The sequence below is a fragment of the Trachurus trachurus genome (assembly GCF_905171665.1).
Source record: "Trachurus trachurus genome assembly, chromosome: 11".
Classification (NCBI taxonomy): Eukaryota; Metazoa; Chordata; class Actinopteri; order Carangiformes; family Carangidae; genus Trachurus; species Trachurus trachurus.
Genome location: NC_139904.1, coordinates 22,918,287 through 22,936,730, shown reverse-complemented (window position 1 = coordinate 22,936,730; position 18,444 = coordinate 22,918,287).

The window sequence follows — 18,444 nt, the reverse complement described above, 5'->3', positions numbered from 1 at the left end:
TATTGATTTCTGTCATTAGAACCAGTACAATCAAACTTGCCTCTTTGCGTTCAAACTATTTACTATAATATGTTCAGTAAATAGTCATGTTCAGTCTGGCAGTTCTTTCAAGGTGATAACACATGGTAGTAATCTCATGATATTGATTAGGCTACTACCTGGACATTTTGATGGATGGATTAAAATCCTAAAATCAGGAGAAAAAAATTAAGCTAGTTGTAAGCTAATAAGTATTTACTGAATGTAATCTGTAATCTTTAACCCTGCTAACCTGGAGGAAAAAATACATCCATTTAATAACGAAGGATAAAAGTAACACAATAAACAAGTCATTATTGACATTGAAAAGGCTACCTTACAGTACAAGCTACCGCAAAAAGTTTAGGCTACTTGTCAGTCAAATAAATTATTATAAACTTCATCAAACTTCATTCTTTTACCCACCAAGAACTGTGTAGAGGTGGGAACAACAATAATGCACTCTATTGTCTCTAACTTATCCTCTAGTGGAGTTGGCATGCTAACCAGCTAGCTCTGGTCTGTCTCGTCACTTTCCGATAGCACTAACGTGTAACGTCTTGTCACAACAATCACCACCGCAGCTCCATGAGAGAAGCCACAATCTGCAACAGAGACATCCATTTAGCACAACTGTCACAATCTTGCCAGTGATATGGGGAAATTGTAATGTTTCAGTTATTCTTTTCATATTATTCACTGTGCATCCTTTATTTTGAGCACAACACACACCAGTTATGTGCATCCCTGTTCATGTAGGAATTTCAAAGGTGCTTGATTGCCACAATGACCTAACTCTGTTTCTCTCACCACTTGTCTTCATAGAGAAGACCCCTCTTCAGTTTATGCTGCAGGATACTGAATGAAAGGATTCACTGACTCCTGTTCAAGTAAAGCACAGAGCTGTTTGCTGTCAACAAATGAGCAAAAAAACAATGCATTGATGCAATAAGGTTTAAAGTTATAGTGATGTGCTGTAGCACGAGTCATAACCTCAAGTTTAAGTGTCAATTGTTTCACAGTTTCTTTGCAACTATACATGTCTTGTATATTATAGCAATTCTGTCTACTGTTGTGTTAGTCCAGAACAAATAGAAAAAGCCATAAGTTTCAGTTGGTGCCTTAGTTTCAACAAAGACACTATTTTGAGCCATGAGGAGCAGCACTTTGGTCCTTGACAACTGTTGTATGTATTGCCATTGAATTCAGTACAGACTTTAATGGTCAGATAGAAACCTCCAAAATGTATAATGTATATCTCCTGTTACAAAGCCCATCTAAACCTGAGAACACCTCAGATTATAACAAAGACATGGTAGGCTGATTAAAGCTGAGTGAGTTCTGTTGAAATGTCCTTGAAAAGGTGTTGATACGTACTGTAACAACTTGATTTGAGCGACTCCTCTCACAGTTTTGTCTCCATGTTTAGTTTAAAAACAGTTTTATGAGTATTAAAGTCAAGGGACCTGCATGACTTGTCTTGTTTTTAAGGTCCCATATTGTACTCTTTTCTGTGTGTTATTTTAAGTTGATCCATGAAGATACATTTATGGTTTTAAGTACCAAAAGCGGCTTCATAACTCCTTCCTCAGGGTTCTCTCTGGAGCTCCAGTAACAACAGGTTGGTTAATCAGAAGATAGGCTCAGAAACTCTCGTCTGATTGGTTAACAGTTGTCTGAGTAATTTACTAAAAAAAAAAAAAACTGATTTCAGATAAACACTCGGAGAAACCAAAACCTGCAAAGTTGGATGGTGGGCGGGGCCTTGGGGGTATGGTTTGTTATGACATCACAAAGTTACAAAAGCCCCGACAGCTCATTTTAAAGCTCAGTTTCTAAATAGAGGGCTGTGTGTATTTCTCTGTCAACTGAGCATTTTGATACTTTCACAATGTTACTATAGAACCAAGACCTGTTGTGTCATCAAAAAAGACATGAAAATCTGACTTCATACACAGTGAAACCTTTAAAAATCCAGTATTGAAACTTATACAAAGATGTGATTTCACTGTCCTATTTTGTAGGCAAAGGCCAACACAAAATCGGTCTCCTAAGGTGATTGATCTCATAAAATGTATCCAATTCACCCACATCTAGCAGTCAATGCCCAATTGGTAATCAATAATTCAAAGTCAGTATGACTTATGCATGATTGAAAAACATGAATCAGTCGTTCATTGACAAAATGGCTGCAGTGGCCTTTGGAAAATGTCAGTGCACTTTACCTCGCACTGTTACTGCTGGCGAGGCCTGGGAAATCTTCCACCTAGTGTATATTTAGCAGTGCTTCATTACACCTCATCAGGCTCCCGAGGACCACAGAGACAAGCGTTTCGCAGCCAAATCTCGTAATTGAACAGATGCGTCTTTTGGCAGGCGTTTGCCCTAAAATGACGGCTGAGTTGCCGGAGGATGAAGTTTCAGCAGGGAGATCTAATCAGGCAGGGCACTTTGGACTTGAGGGTGACATTCAGGAGAACGCTAATACAGATGAAGCAATGTCTGAATATACGATGACAATTTAATGATGACTACAGAAAAACTGACTTTGCAATAAAATAGAAACATAAATAATAAAGAATGAAAAAGCAACAAACTGAATGACTTCTATTTGAAAACATACAAGATCAACATATTATCCTGCAATATAGAATCACTGATGTGCACTCCTTTACTCCTCCATGGAGTGGCAGCACTGGAATGATAAATGATCTTGATCTGCTGCAGCAACTGGTCCTCAGTCAGCACATGTTATTCAAGCTGAAAAATTATTGAACGACTCAATGTGCATTAAAGTTATAAACTTCATACTAATGTTAAGTTTTGTTTTGAGATTTCTTCCTGTCCTGTATACCGTCCTTATTTCTTTTTGCTCCTTCCCTTTGTCACACGTCCTTCCATATTTTTGTTTTCTCCATTCACTTTAATATCTCACCCCTCACACTGAGCAGAATCACATTACTACCCACACTTTTCCTTCCCCGATTCACATATCCGTGATAAATTGGTTAATATTCCCAATCATTCAGAGCTGAATTGGATCTTCCCAGCAGAGTCTGGGTGATAAAAGCCAGAAAAGCACCAACAACTAGCGCTGGTCTACCTGGCGCCATATTGCTAACAGCACCACAGGGACGGGGGCCCTGCTGGTAAACGCTGATGGATTGACACTGGTGTGGGTTTTATAAGCTCTGAAAACAGCAGCGAGATGATGTTGCTGGCAACAGTGGACTTACTGGGGGCAGATAGATAAGATGGTGCCAGCTGGTCAACTCTGCAAAGCCCATGCACAGTTTATAATGGCACACATGCGCAGACTGCCAGCTGTATCCATAAACAAGCAATAAGCATCAATGTGGATGGAGAGTAGTGAAAGAGCACGGCGGCGCCTGGGGACATAATCATCATAACAATGCATAACAGTCCTGCATCTTATAGACACTGGAAATAGTTGGGATGTATTTTCCATTTCAGCTGCTTCTCTTCTTCAAAGATCAAGAGTGCAGATGCAGAAAATGAAACACAATTGATGCAAGAGAGGAGGTGTTTCATAGATAAGAGTTCCACTGTATGTGATTGATGACCAAATGTGGGAGGTTACATAAGCTCAGATATAAGCTGTCTTACTGCCAGATGTGACCCAGAGAGGAGAAACTGAGCATTGTGGGAGGTGTGTGGGGGGGTTATCAGTGCTGGATAACAATACAATAAAGAAGAAGCGAGTAAAGACAGAGACAGATGGACTTGCCCCGGAGACACAGATATGAGGAGTGTTGTTTTTCCTTCTGCTCGGTTACAAAGCAGAGTGGCACCCGTGGAGGGAAAAGATGGGTGACTCACTCCGTCTTGGCAGAGACGCTGGTCAGACTCAGTGGGACTCTGCCGTGCCAGACCAGTAGTACACAAAATGTTTTTGATCTGCTCCAACACGCGCCCGATCCCTACACTCCGTGGCGCCGTGAGCTCTCGGCGCAGATTCGACGCTTCTCTGCAAAGTGCAGCAAAAGTTTTTAACGAGCTGTTGAGCTGTCGACACCTTTCGGGAGAATCCTCTCTCGCTGAAGTGTCACTCGCTGAGAGTGAAAAGGAAGCCAGTGAGAGTTAATAACCTGGCTCCAGGATGTGAGTCTAACATTTAAACCCCGCATCAGTTTTGTAATGCAGAGGATCCTTGTTCAAATAGACTGCTGCCTGCTTCAAAAAGTGTGTGTGTGCGTTTGTGTGTTCATTAATTCATCACAAGCTACATTTCAGTTATTTTACTATTGCCTGGATGAGAAGCAGCATGGTGGCAGGAATGTAATGTGTTTGTGTGTGGTATCACATCAATAGTGTGATGAGTAAAAACTATCAGTTTCACCACAAAAACTGCTATTAGCGTGTGTGTCTTTGTATCTCTTTGTGTTAGGTTCAATTATGAAACTGCTGGAGAGAAATGTTCCTGTGCCAGTCTTCAGCTGGAGAGGAGCTGAAATTGAAAGTCAAATCAAGAGACAAATACCAGCTGCTGTTGATTAAAGGATAAAACCTGGTATTTTTGTCATGTTGTGAACAGAGGGCAGTGAAAAACATTAATGAACTATGGAGACTGTAGTTTCCTTCGAGTCGATCCATCCTGCTGCGGCAAATATTCACCCTGATGTGTTAATCTGAGGTGTTTGGTTTATGTTTGCTGAAAAGTACAGCATTTTTGACAAGAATTAGCTTTTTCTTCTTCTGCCTTGTTTATTGGATGGTGACAGTAGATACGGACTGGAAATGATACGGATTTTAATGACTGAGTTACCAGATTCCACTTGTTTTATAGTGTTTTTAAATGTGTTTAATAGATGACACAATTTAAAAAGGAGACATATTATGCCCCCTTTTCACAAATTAAAACAGTTCCCAGGTGTCTGTGACATGCTTTGGTCAAAATACCGAAAGGATCAAACATCACAGCCTTGCCCCGCCCCGCCCCGCCCCTTCTTCCGGTCCCAGGTAGGGGAGGGATTATGCAAATTCGGAAGCTAGTTTCATCATTGGAAAACAACTGAAGGAACAGCTTGTAAAATCACGTGGATTTAATTGTCAATTCTCACAAGACAAACAGCCATATATATGTTAAAGCAGAAGTAAGCGGAATGTTTGTGGTAATATAAGTCTTAAATAGTTATATCTTCCGGCGGCAATCACTTATATAGAGTGTTTGGTCTGAAACACGGGTCTGTCAGTCACTCTGCTCTGCTGTAAGCCGAGGAGAAAACTTTCCTTGTATCCTACAACCTTTATCCAATTAGGAGAGAGAACGGCATAAAGGGGCGGTCCTCTCTGTGTGTGCAGCCAAGGGATGCGCGTGAATGTGGTGACGTAGGGACGAGGGCGGGGACTGCTAACTCCATCGGCTGACAGGAAGTTAGCCAAAACGACCGGATCGCTTACTTCTGCTTTAAAGAGCCTTCAAAAAGTGATATTTCCATAATATGTCCCATTTAATGACTGAGTTACCAGATTCCACTGGTTTAATAGTGTTTTTAAATGTTCTAATAGATGATGAAATTTAATTTTCATGAATCACAGAACTACAGTAACATTGAGGGAAAAATGCACTGATTAATTGGTTCATTTTCATTTCATTTGAGCAAATTTTCTTTCTAGCCTTCAAAGAATGAAAAAAAGAGTTGTAATGATGTGATTATATAACAAAAGTCAGAGTGGGGTCCATTACTTTCTCACAAAAGGAAGCCAAGAAGTTTTTAATAAGGCCTTAAAAGCTCTAAAATGAAAAATAGGAGGTTTGACGGTTGGGTTGTTCTCAGAACAGCTTTACTGTCTTAGTCACAGTCTAATTTCAGGCGTTTTAATCAAATCCTCAGTGTTGAACTGAAGGAACACGTTGTTCAGTAGGTGAATCGTGAGGTCTCCTGAAGAGCTCTTTTCTATGCACTCTCAGCCTCATTTTAAAATTCACTTTAATACCACTGGCTACCAAACGACACATACCTCTAAATATAATACAGTACTTACAGGGAAGTAACCTCTGGCTGAAAACTTGTACTGACCTTTTCACATGCAGCAGTGTCGGGATGGAACCGACTGTGATACGATTGCCACTGCAGCGGCCTCAGGCTTTGTACAGAACCCTTAGAAAATCTGGTATTTTAAATGATAGTTGTTTTTTTTTATGTGGCAATATGTGATGGGTTGTTGGAGAATGGGAACACTTGACTTTCGAGGTAGAAAGGTAGATAGAAAAGCTGGAGTGGAGTGGGGGAAGAGCAGTGATAAGAAAAACCCTCACCTGACACAAGTGTTATCACCAACAGCACAGTCTCCTTAAAACACTTCCTCTTTAATGCCCGTTTCTTTTTTTAAAGTGCTTCAAAGTTTCCACGAGCAGGATTCATCCCCCCATGTTGGTATCCATAGAAACAGATTAAGACTATTCCTCAAGAGAGATAAGAGGAGAGATGGGAAAATGAAAGTTGTATTGTGTGTGTGTGTGTGTGTGTGTGTGAGGTAAGTAGTAATCCATGGGTTGGCCTTTACAAAACCTATTTTGTCACCAATACGTTTCGACTGCGTTTCCATGGCGACCTTATCCAGTGTTGAGAGGGAGGAGGGAGAAAAGATGCGAGAAGATAAATGTGAAAAGCATGAAAAGAAGAAGAAAAAGAGGGTTTGAGAGGCAAAAAGGCAAAGAAAACGGGATGTGAAGGCAAACAGGAAGTGAAAAGTGCAAATTGGAGAAGGGATGAATTTACAGTACTGTATAAATGTATACGTAAGAACAGCAGACTGTTGTGTTGAGCAAAGTGTTTAGGCATCCGCAGGGCCGCCTGCAAACACCTGAGGCAATTACAACACAGACTGTGCAACAGACGTGTCGCATGAAGTGTGTGTGCATATCCAGGCGGGAACACTTCAGTGGAAGAGTGGTGAGGCATGTTGCTAAGCACTGACAGATCCTCAGAGATAGAGGGGATGAAAGTGTGGGCAAATACAGGAGTGAAGGGATGGAGAGGCAGTTGAAGACGGATATAGCAGACGGATCCTCTGGCAGACACGTTTTACCTCAGGCAGCTTCATCTGATGGATTGATTTGTTTCCTCATACAACATTATGAGAAAGGTTTTAGCTATTCAACCTTATCCAACTCCACTTATTAGCCCTATAGTTGAGATCTATCTGGGATAAGATGGGAAAAGCTCAGACACAAGGATACAGAGAAACCATTAGCATTCACAAGAATCCAGAAAGAAAGAAAATTGAAGACAACAACCAATCAAAAAAGGTCATAGGAAATATAATAATTTAGATTTAGGTGAAAAGAGTCAAACTACAATCAGCTTATTAGCATACTTAGACTGCAACAAGGAGGGAAAAAGTTCATCTGACTCTGTTCAGAGTTCAAAACTTCACCAGCGCTAGAGCTCATTCATTAACCTGTGGTGTCTTGTTTGTTGTGGGATCCTGGCAACCGCACAATGACAACAGGACCTGGATGTGCCGTCGTGCTGCTCCTCACTGTGACATATTGTACTTCCAGCATCTAGCTCCCAGTAAAAATGTGCTGTTTCCTTAACAATTCGGTTCATGTAGAATCAATTAAATGAGATGTGAAGTGTTAATTAATGAGCGGCGGAGGTGCAGCTTTGGGTTGTGATACTTCCAGCACGTAACACCCCTCTGTGCTTGTGAACCAAAGACATACATGTTAACTCATTGAGTGCCATTGACGTATATATACGTCAATCAAAATCCAACGCTTGAGTGCCATTGACGTATATATACGTCAAATGCAGTTTTCTGCTGCTGGTAAATGGGGACGCTGTTGCGCACACTGTGAGTAATTTTGGGGCTTCTGGGATGTGTAGAACGAAGAAGACTGTAGATCAGAGCAAGAAGTGAAGAGGAAGGAGAAGACGAGTGTGATCGGTACAGAGATAACAAAGTTGGGAAAAGTTTCTATTTCTAGAGGAAAACGACGGGCAGAGCCTGGAACAAGTGTAATGTGGAGCTGGAGGAAAGCTTAGCCACGGATGCTATTAGCATAGCATTAGCATCCAGCATGAAGTGATCAGAGGAGGCAGGAAAGGTAAACTCATCTAGATGATCAGCACCGAAATGCCGAAGCGAAAGCGGATCGCGGAGTCAGTTTCACCAGTTGCTGTAAACCGACGTGACGACGAACCGAGAGATCAGCGCGGTGCGTCGCTGCCGCGGCCGCGTCCAGCAGAGAGGCTGAAGACGCCATGACGTCTCCCTCCCTACTTCAGAGACGAGGGGAAGCAGCAGGAGGAGAAGCAGGAGAGGGGAGGGGCAGAGAGGGGGTGAGGGGAGGGGGGAGGAGGGGGTTAGGAGAGGGTGAGGGGGCAGCAACTGCAGGAGGAGTAGGAGAGCAGGCATCACTCTGCATAGTAGGACTCCTACTTGTTGTATTTTCGTTTTTTTTTTTTTTTTGTACAATGAAAAAACATGTGAAATGAAATTTTCAGATGTCTTACATGTTTTTGAAGCCAAAATTAAAACGGATAAATCACTATTTTTCTTGAGAGACTCTCTTTCACAAAAATGCATTTTTCTCAGCTTTCTAGAAAAAAAGTGGTCTTTTTGGTGCAACCAGGCTCTATTCAACTTAAGATAAATTAAGAATGGAACAAGGTACAAACAAATGGTTTTTCCCTAGTTAAATAGAGAGTCTCCTCTTTCCTTTGAGCTATTTTGTGTTTTCAGAGTCATAATACAAAATATTCTCTTGGTCTTAAAATATTACTCAAAATGCCCCGAAACGCTGGCACATGGCACTGACCATTTTATAAAAGGGCTGGCACTCAATGAGTTAATAGGCCAAGCTGGTCTCACACGCAAACATAACATGTACATATTGAATTTCTATATATCATGTACAGTATATGTGCGTGCAGAACAAAACCACATGTAAAACATATACTACATGGAACAAGTCAGAAACAGAAAATTCCATATACATGTAGGCTATTGTCGCATATTTCTATTCTTTGTCTGCTTATAGACATTGTTACATAAATATACTGTATATCTACCTCAAACCCTGTCCATATATGTTGATATTATAAGCAGTGGGTCAATATTAATATGTCAATATTAATAATAATAATAATAAAAATAATGTCAATGGACATTAAAGAGTTTATATATTTCTATCTCATACCATAGGCCTATTAATTATAGGCTATTAACTAAATATTGTTTTCTTTTGTATCTGTTCTTAACTTATGATATGTAAGGTGACATATGTCACATATTACATTTCTGCATTGCACGGGGCTGTTGTCCTTTGTGTCTAGTTGTTATGCTAAGCTAAACTAAGATAAGCTAATTAGCTCTTAGCCTTTGTGAGAGTGGGTCCCACACACAAACAAACATTATCATTATTTCTTAGTGGGATTACCTGTGATTATATGGTAACATAATCAGACTCAAGTGTCTTTTCCCTTATGAACAAACAATTATATAATTTTTTTTTTTTTTCATATAAGATGGAAATGGCAGCAGGTATTTCCACGAGCTCCCGAACACAGCCTGACATTAAATTTTGAAATGTCACTGCTACTTCGTGCACAAACATTTTAAAAGCTCATAATAACATTTGGCTGCTGCCTGAAGTAGGCTACATAATAAATTGTAACCGTTTCAGCAGTCCAAGCACAGAGTCTAATTTGTCCCTGATGAATAATGAAGCTGTACACATTTGAAAGAAGGTAATTAATATTTTCCTCATCCATTATATATTATTTCATCCACCTGCTGTTAATCAGAATGTTAATTTCTAGGACTTGCTTTCCCAATCAGCAGATCAATGACATTGCACACAGATGTAAGAGCCACATCCGCACCAGTGATACACATGTTTTACCAAAAATGTCAAACTATTCCTTTAATTGACTGAATAACAAAGAGGTCAGCTCTAACTCTAAAGCGACATAATTATTAAAGCAGATGTCTCCAAATCAAATCATGCCTGCCTTATTGACTTAGTGTTGTTTATTATTCCTCGCCGATGCTCACTGAGCAAATTAAACCTGACCACCTGGGAGTGAGACCAGTGTCATTTGTATCTGTTTTATAATTACAGTTTTACTTTCCTACCGTGCATCAATTATGCAAAGCAGACTTTAAAGCCAGTGTCCTCTAATGAATGTGTGTGGCCTGTTGTGCAGCTCACTCACACAGGAGCAGAGATACAAGACCATTCACAGAGAGAGGCGCACACAGAGCCAGAATAATCATTCCCTCTGTTATATTTTGTTTTTCAGTTTTCTGAGGCATTGCAATGATACATGAGGAAGTGATGCCAAAGACACTGTTTGTCTGAATGTCTTTAAACAACAAAAGTATGACTAATTCACTGTGATGCACACTGCGCAGCTGTCACTTGCCTAATTGCTTTATGTAATACACAGACTGATTTTTCCATTGTTTTTCAATTACATGGTTTGTAGCTGTGCTTGGAGTTTTTAACTGAAGCAACAGGGAAAATCTGAATCTGAAAGTTTTAGTAATGATCTGTTTCTGTTTTGCTGCATCCCTTCATAAAAGGGTTGTAAAGAGCTCTACGTCATATTCAGTGGTTGTATTTCAAGTTTTATTGATTGTATTCTGTGTACAGGCTCACTGTGGAGATGACAAGAGGTGATAATGTGAACTGATGAGTCCTTGTCAAAGTTACATTATGTTGTTTTGTCAGGTTCTTCCATCAGGGCCTGGAGTCAGACTCTAACTGCGAGGCAATCAGATAATAACATCTAATATAAATGTGTGTTCTCCTTGTTATGCTGCATTTTCCTCGCTCAGTATTTGTAAAGACCACAGACATAGACCGATACATAATACTCATTACAATACAATTTTTCAGAACAGTAGTGTGAAAAATTGTGCATCTTAGATTTGTCTCTTTCATGTCGGTAACAAAACCTCTGTGACATTATGGACACAGACTGAAGGCTTTTTACACCCAGGATCTACGTATAATAATAAGTCTGATCAACACGAGGCAGATAATTGCAGCTGATGGATCACCAACATGGACAGGATGGCTCTGTCCTTGTATTAACTCTATACTGTAAGCCAAAAATAAAAATAAAACATGTGGACCCTGCCACACAATGATTTCCCATACTTTATATTACAGTAGATCTATTTAATGTATGTATTAATTATTATCAATGGAAGATTACTCTGAATTTTTCAAGCAATATATGAGTATAGTCTAACCAATGGTTTCAGTGTTTGTACAGGACAAAGAAACAACAAACAATTCAGAGAGCCACTCAACTCCCGTTCATTGGACGACTTTGATTTTCATTTGTGCATTGCTATATTTAAAAAAAAAACATTGAAGTCCACCAGTCTGTGACTTTTCCTAAATGATGTTGGGCAGCACCCCGTTTTGTTAAATACAATGAATATTATTCACATAAAAAAATATCGATCATGTTTTCTCATTTTTACCTGTAACTGCCACATTCGTTCAGTGGACGACCAGAGAATTCACCGATTTGCGCCAACATTATTGGGCTTGCTGTGCTGTGTGTGTGTGTGTACACGTGCGCGGGCTGCGCAGATGCACGCTCACGTCCAGTCTGGCTACTTCACACACACACACACGACGTAGAAATTATTTCCAGACCGGTAAAAATATTGTGGAAAAGGCAGCCTAAATGCAGGGGAAAAATAGCAATATGATATCAATGCGGGGGGGGGGGGGGGGGGGCGGGTTTCCACCTACGGTATGCGGCCCCCCACCTCGGCTGCGGGGTGTACTTCACGGCCCAGAGTCACTATAGTGTTAAAAGACTATGACAAATGGAAGACCTATACAGCACAAAGTAATTTGTTGTATTACAGTTGCCGCTTAAAGGTATATAGAATCCTCTGACGGTGCTAGTGTTAAAGGAGACATATTATGCCCCCTTTCCACAAATTAAAATAGTTCCCAGGTGTCTTGAAGACATGTCTGTGACATGCTTTGGTCAAAATACCCCAAGGATCAAACATCACAGCTCTTTTCATCCTCTCAAAACAGCCCTGTTCAGAACAGCTGGTTTCAGTGCCTGTCCCTTTAAATGCAAATGAACCACTGCTTGCCCTGCCCTGCCCCTTCTACCGGTACCAGGTAGGGGTGGTGTTATGCAAATTCAAATCCTAGTTACATCACTGGAATAGTAATAATAATATGTCCCCTTTAAAACAACCCCTTGTCCCCTTGAGATTTCAGAAATTAAAACTTTAATAGTTATATTCAAGTTTTCTTTCATTACAGATTCTTCTTCAGTAGCTTCCATAATGACTCTGTATCATAGACTGTAAAAAGAATGGACGTAGCACCCGTGACGTCACCCATTGGTTTGGGGGAGTCTGTTTTGTGCCGCTACTACGGGGGTTTGAACTGCGCCATCTTGGATTTTACTTTCCATATTTGGAGAGGTGCGGTGGTTGGCCGGCCGAGAACCCGCCCACTGGCCTCGAAGCAGCGGTCTCCGGACCTGTCACTCAACGTTTCCGCGCCCTAATTGGCCAGAATTTTAACCTTATAACAGTAAAACGGTAGAGTTTAAAAAAAATTCACCCCCCTCAGAGTCGGTTGAGACCAAAAAAATTAAAAGTACCAGGCTGTAAATATGTTTTTTTAAGCTGTAAAGTCGGCTATTTTAACATGGGGCTCAGTTGGAGTTGCTCCCTTCTGGAGCCAGCCCCCAGAGGAAGCCGAGGGGATTGCAGTTTTTTGAACGCGGAAGTGAGCTTCACTTCTCAGACCGACAACTGCCCCCTTGCTCTGTATGAGTTGCCAATATGCAGCTGCCGTATCTTATCCAATCACATCTCCCCAGGCTCCTATATAGCTGTTTCAGTAACCATAAAGACAGAAATTAAGCTGCAGAAAATGAGATGGCACAAAACACCAAACCAACAGTCACAAATCTGAGTGGTATCTGATAGATGGTTGTCTATATAGTAGGCTACATCATGCCTGTTACAGACAAACTCACAATGTCTATTCAAAAGCACTCATTTTTCCACAGAAAAACTGAGAGATCTCAGTTAACCAGCCCTGTCCAGGAGTTACAGGACTTTGAATTTAGATAACAACATAGGCTCTGATTGAACTCTTTAACATTCACTGTGAGACTTTTTAAAATCCTCATTATGAATTCATGACTGATTGCATAACAGGGGGAGCAAAAGTGCTCATTTATTTATGTTTATAATCCTCTGACTTGTCATTTTCTGTGCATTGAGAGAATCTCCTGCAGTCGCCATAGCAACACCACTAACTAATCTGGTTAAACAGGGGGTAAACCTGTAGTGCCTCGGCGAATGGGAACAGGCTTCCCCTCGTTGATTGCACACCACAGTTGTAATTCAATCAGAATGGGCTAAATGTGATTTCAGAAACTGTAACGATGCAGAGAAGTGTCCATGTTTGAGGTCTGACAGCCGTTTGGTGAGATGAGGAGGCTACAATAGTATGGAGTCAATCAACACCTCCTTTAAGTGTGAAAAAAAGAGGTATACCATCTGGTGCTGTGTGCTGAGATACTGGCATATAAATCAGGCTAATTAGGCTTAAGTGGGCAGTGGCGCTCTCCTTTTCCCTAACTGCTCTGGGTTTTTAGTGAGGAGCTAATTTTTTTTTGCTCATTCAGTGTCTTGTCAATTAAATCTTGAGTATTTTTTTTTTCTCTAATGGAACAGGAAAGTTGACAGTCCTCATATGACAAGGCACTCTGAATTTGCAGCAAAGCTTCATCACAGCTCTGGTACAGTATATGGCTGCTATAATCATTGATCAAAGAGATAATGTTTCCACTAATGGACTTAATGTGAACACACTAGCCACAATAATCTGTGTGTGTGTGTGTGTGTGTGTGTGTGTGTGTGTGTATGTGTAGGCTACACAGCCACTGTATCTCAGTTTTTTTAGTGTGTGGTTATATGTGCAATTTTGTGAGAATCTACTACTGTATGTGTGTGTGTGAGTGTGGTCTGACAATTAGGGCGGAGTAGACTGACAGAATGGATTTAATGTTTGAGGAATAAGACACAGCCACTCACCGCTGTGTGACACACATTCACACACAGATTTTGTTTTACTGTGTTTGTGACGACCAGACGTTTTAGGAAAATACAGATTTCCCAGACATGAAATCAAAACGTGTCATTTTTACACCTCTATCTCATGGTGTGGAGTAAACAAGATGTGTAAATCAGTCATTTGTGGAGTTGTTATTATTCTACTGTATGTTAAAGGGATAGTTCACCCAAAATTCAAATTTCACTCATTATCTACTCACCCTCATGTCGACTAAGGGCTGGGAGAAGTTTCAGAGTCCTCCGTGCCTTCTCTGAGTTTAGACGTTCAGGCGAGCACTATGGAGGTATTTGGATGTTTTTTGGTGTGTCGAAGAAAAGTGAGCTCCGTTCGCAACCGTCATATGGACATGCAGTGCTGCGCCGAGCCCTGCTGTAACTCAGAGAAGGCACGGAGGACTCTGAAACTTCTCCCAGCCCTTAGTCGACATGAGGTTGAGTAGATAATGAGTTATTTGAATTTGGGGTGAACTATCCCTTTAACTTTGTCTTTACTGTACTGTAGTGTAAAGTAGAGATGAGTCATCCTGGACTTCCACGCAAGAATGTGGTTACAGCTCCACACATCCATCCACCCAAAAGATCAATAGTGGGACGTTATGAATCAATATGGGATTATTCAAATGAGGATGGATTTGAATTGGATATTGATTCATTAAACCAAACCCTAAGGAGGCAGTCACACATGAAGCAACTTACTGAAGGGCAACAAACAATGGTATTCATTTAGATTTGACTAGTGATTGTGTTCTGCGTTCAGATGCATTGCCCCAAACAATTAAAAAAAAAAAAATCTATCTCATAATGTTTAGTAAAGTAATAAAAATATTCTTGGTTCTGCCTCATCACTAACTGCCGCATCACTAACTCACAGCTAATCTCTCCTCCAAGTTTGATGCGAACCAATTCTTGCTAGAAAGAGGCAGAAGAATGAAAACATAACCTCCACAGTGCCCATCCAATCAGAGCCAAGTCAAAACTGCCAAGTCTGGGGTTAAAGGAATAGTTCACCAAAAAATGAAATTCAGTCATTATTGACTCACCCTCATACTGATGAATACTCCGGAGTAGTTTTTTATTCCTCAAAGTGCATCTGGAGACCCGGGAGGGCGGTTCGTAGTCAAACGAAATCCTAATATGAGAGTCAATAGCGCCCGACACAAAAAGGTTAAACTACACAACAACCATGTAATCTTTACTCGAAACAACGTCATTTAGGACATTTTTACAGCCTAAACAGTCCTGTAGCATTCACGTGTGTGAACGTGAGCGTGTGACCCAGGCAAATTCAATACAGGACTGTTTAGGCTGTAAAAATGTCCTAAATGATGTTGTTGTTTTTTTTGGAGTAAACTCTGGACTATATCCCTTTTTGAGGAGTTTGGACCTTTTTGTGTCGGTTTTCATCAGCAGTAAAGATGTCATTTTTTGGTGATATACTGTATTCCTTTCAGAATAAGTCTAGTGATTATATTTTACAGTATATCAACAGATACTTTCTGACATTATCTGTTGCATCTGCTTCAGCCTCATTTGTTTGCTACAGTACATTGCATTTGTAAAACCAGTTGAAAACTTCTTCTGTAAAGGCCTCTGAAACAGCAGCAACAGGGTTTTCTAACATTTCTCAGACAGTTATTGCTGAATGTTTCCAGTAGCAGGAAGGTGTGTATGTGCATGTGGTGAAGTGACATGGCAACCAGTGCCACAGTGCAGCTCATTAATGTGTTTTAAATAGCTTTGGTTGTCAGTGAGGCTGTGACACATGCATTGTATATATAGACATAGCAGGTTTTACCACAAAGAGTATATTTAGTAGATTAGTTCCTTGTTGGTTTTGTGTGTCTTACTTGATTAAAGAAAAAAATATTGATTTCCAGCACAATTATTTGTTCTGGATTTAACACCAACAACCTCCATCTATCACAGTACACTTACACAGAAGAAATAAAACTTTTACTCATTTTACTATCACAGTGAGAACATTTGCTCCACACTGAGATAAAAGCACTAGATATAGCACATCCACACACTGTCAGAGGCATGAGTCAGAGAGCAGCGGGAGCCTACTGACAGAAGAGTAGAGTGATATTGAAGAGCATGGAGATTCTGATGGATAAATTTGCAGAAAGACAAGAGGGGTGGAGATGAAGGGACTTAGATTTGAATACCAGGAGGTAAAGAATAAAAGGAGAGGAGAGAGGATGGATCATTCAGCCTGTGGTGGTGTGTTTCCTCCGTCCTGCAGAACATGGGCAGCGTTTTATCCCAACCAAGCAGATGAAGCAGCCAGCTGTCACTCCAACAACAACAACAACAACAACAACAACAACAGTACAACCCACCAGCCATGCACATTCATTCATTTACATGAGGATTCCAATTCAAGCTGGGCACACACATACACACACACACACAACCTTGTGTACACCTTGCTCCATCACTGCCACGCTGCATCTCTCTCTCCCTGAGGGCTGGAGCACAGGGATCCAATCATGACTGATGGCCTGTCACACACATGACAACAGACGCACAGCAAACGAGCACACACACAGCTGTGCTGTAATAACACACACGCAAACACACCGGCTCAGCTCCCCACCTTATTGAGGTCAGCGAGGTCCCGCCAGAGTGTGTGTCTGTCGAGCTGGAAATGGTCCGCGGGTGTGAACCGGCACTCGGTTTCCTACAAGCACTCACTTGTGTTCCACGGGAGTTTTGTGTTGCTGTCTTTTCACTGATTGTCGGCTTTCTGAAAGATCAAAGTCATACGACATCAAGGATAAAGACATCACTATAATGACACACTGTTCAGGCATGCTTTCATGTCTGCTGTCCTGAGCACTCGTACAAACTCTGTGGACGCATGAGGTACTGTGTTTTAGTTTGAAGGTTATTTACGGACAGATTCTCAAACTTCAGCAACAGAAAATCTCAGTAAACAAAGAGCGGAGCAGCTACATTCCCCACACAGCTGAACAACTTCAGTGTCTGTTCAACATGTGCAGTTCTTCATACGAAACACATCTACAAAACATTCACTATCTGCGACTTTGATTTCTTTGCCTTTATCACACATCACAATCATCACAGTTCATTATGGCAGCTAACACATAATCAGCTGTAACCAGCTAATCAAATACTTATTGGCTTAATGAAAAGATTGTGGTGGTGGTGGTAAAATTTAAAAACTGACTTGAAGCACATGGTCAACATACTGACTTAGTCATATTTAGGCAAACTTACAATGTTTCGCAGATAGATAGATAGATAGATAGATAGATAGATAGATAGATAGATAGATAGATAGATAGATAGATAGATAGATAGATAGATAGATAGATAGATAGATAGATAGATAGATAGATAGATAGATAGATAGATAGATAGATAGATAGATAAGTTCATTCTGTTACGTGGTGGTCTAACACAAGGGAAAGGAACCAGATGTAGACATGGGACACAGAAGGTATAATGAACAATCATGACTGAAATTTAAAAATCTTGTCAAGGCTGAAGTAAGAATTATATTGTGAGGAGAGAAAAAATATAAAGCTCTGACAAAACAGATGAGAGAAAACTTGTGATGTCTAAAACCTAATGAAGTAGCCAGTAGTTCTCTGCCAAAACCTGATGAAGCTGTGGCTGTTACTGTAGTAACCATGGCCATGATGAGTATGCTGGTACAGTCACTGTTTTTATCATGGTAACCATGAAAAGCAAGGTTCATAATGCATGGTGTCATGGGTCATATGACAGAGTGTAAAAAGCAGAGCCATTGCAGGTGCGATAAGGCTAAAGTGTAACCATTGGCCCTTCGCTAAGCCCAGCCCCCGTTACTGTTGCTATGTCTGTCAAACTTTCACTCCAGCCAAGCTCTTAGCATAAGAAATATGGAGTTTTCAGCAATATTTTAGTAGCAACGTTTTTAGTAACCTGTTGTGACATAAATGAACAATACCTGAGTGACAGCTAAAAGGATTGGACTGGCCCATAGGAGACCCAAGTCATCAAGACCAACAAAAGCAGACAAACAAGAATACACTGCAAGTCTTTAATAACAGTGTGAGGATCCCAAGAGAAAAACATGTAAACTGGAGCAAAATAATAAGCCTCTGTGGCCATCATATAGAGCTTTTTTTCCCCCCAACATGACACCTGCCATGTATGGCTACCAAACAATATGTGACAGTGATGACATGCAGAGCCTCGCACGCCACTTGTAGCATGAGGCTTCGGTATTGAACACCTCTTGTCACAGTGAGGGAAATGAGTGTGTGTTCGTGTTTGTCCCGCGTCCATTAGCCGGTCGGC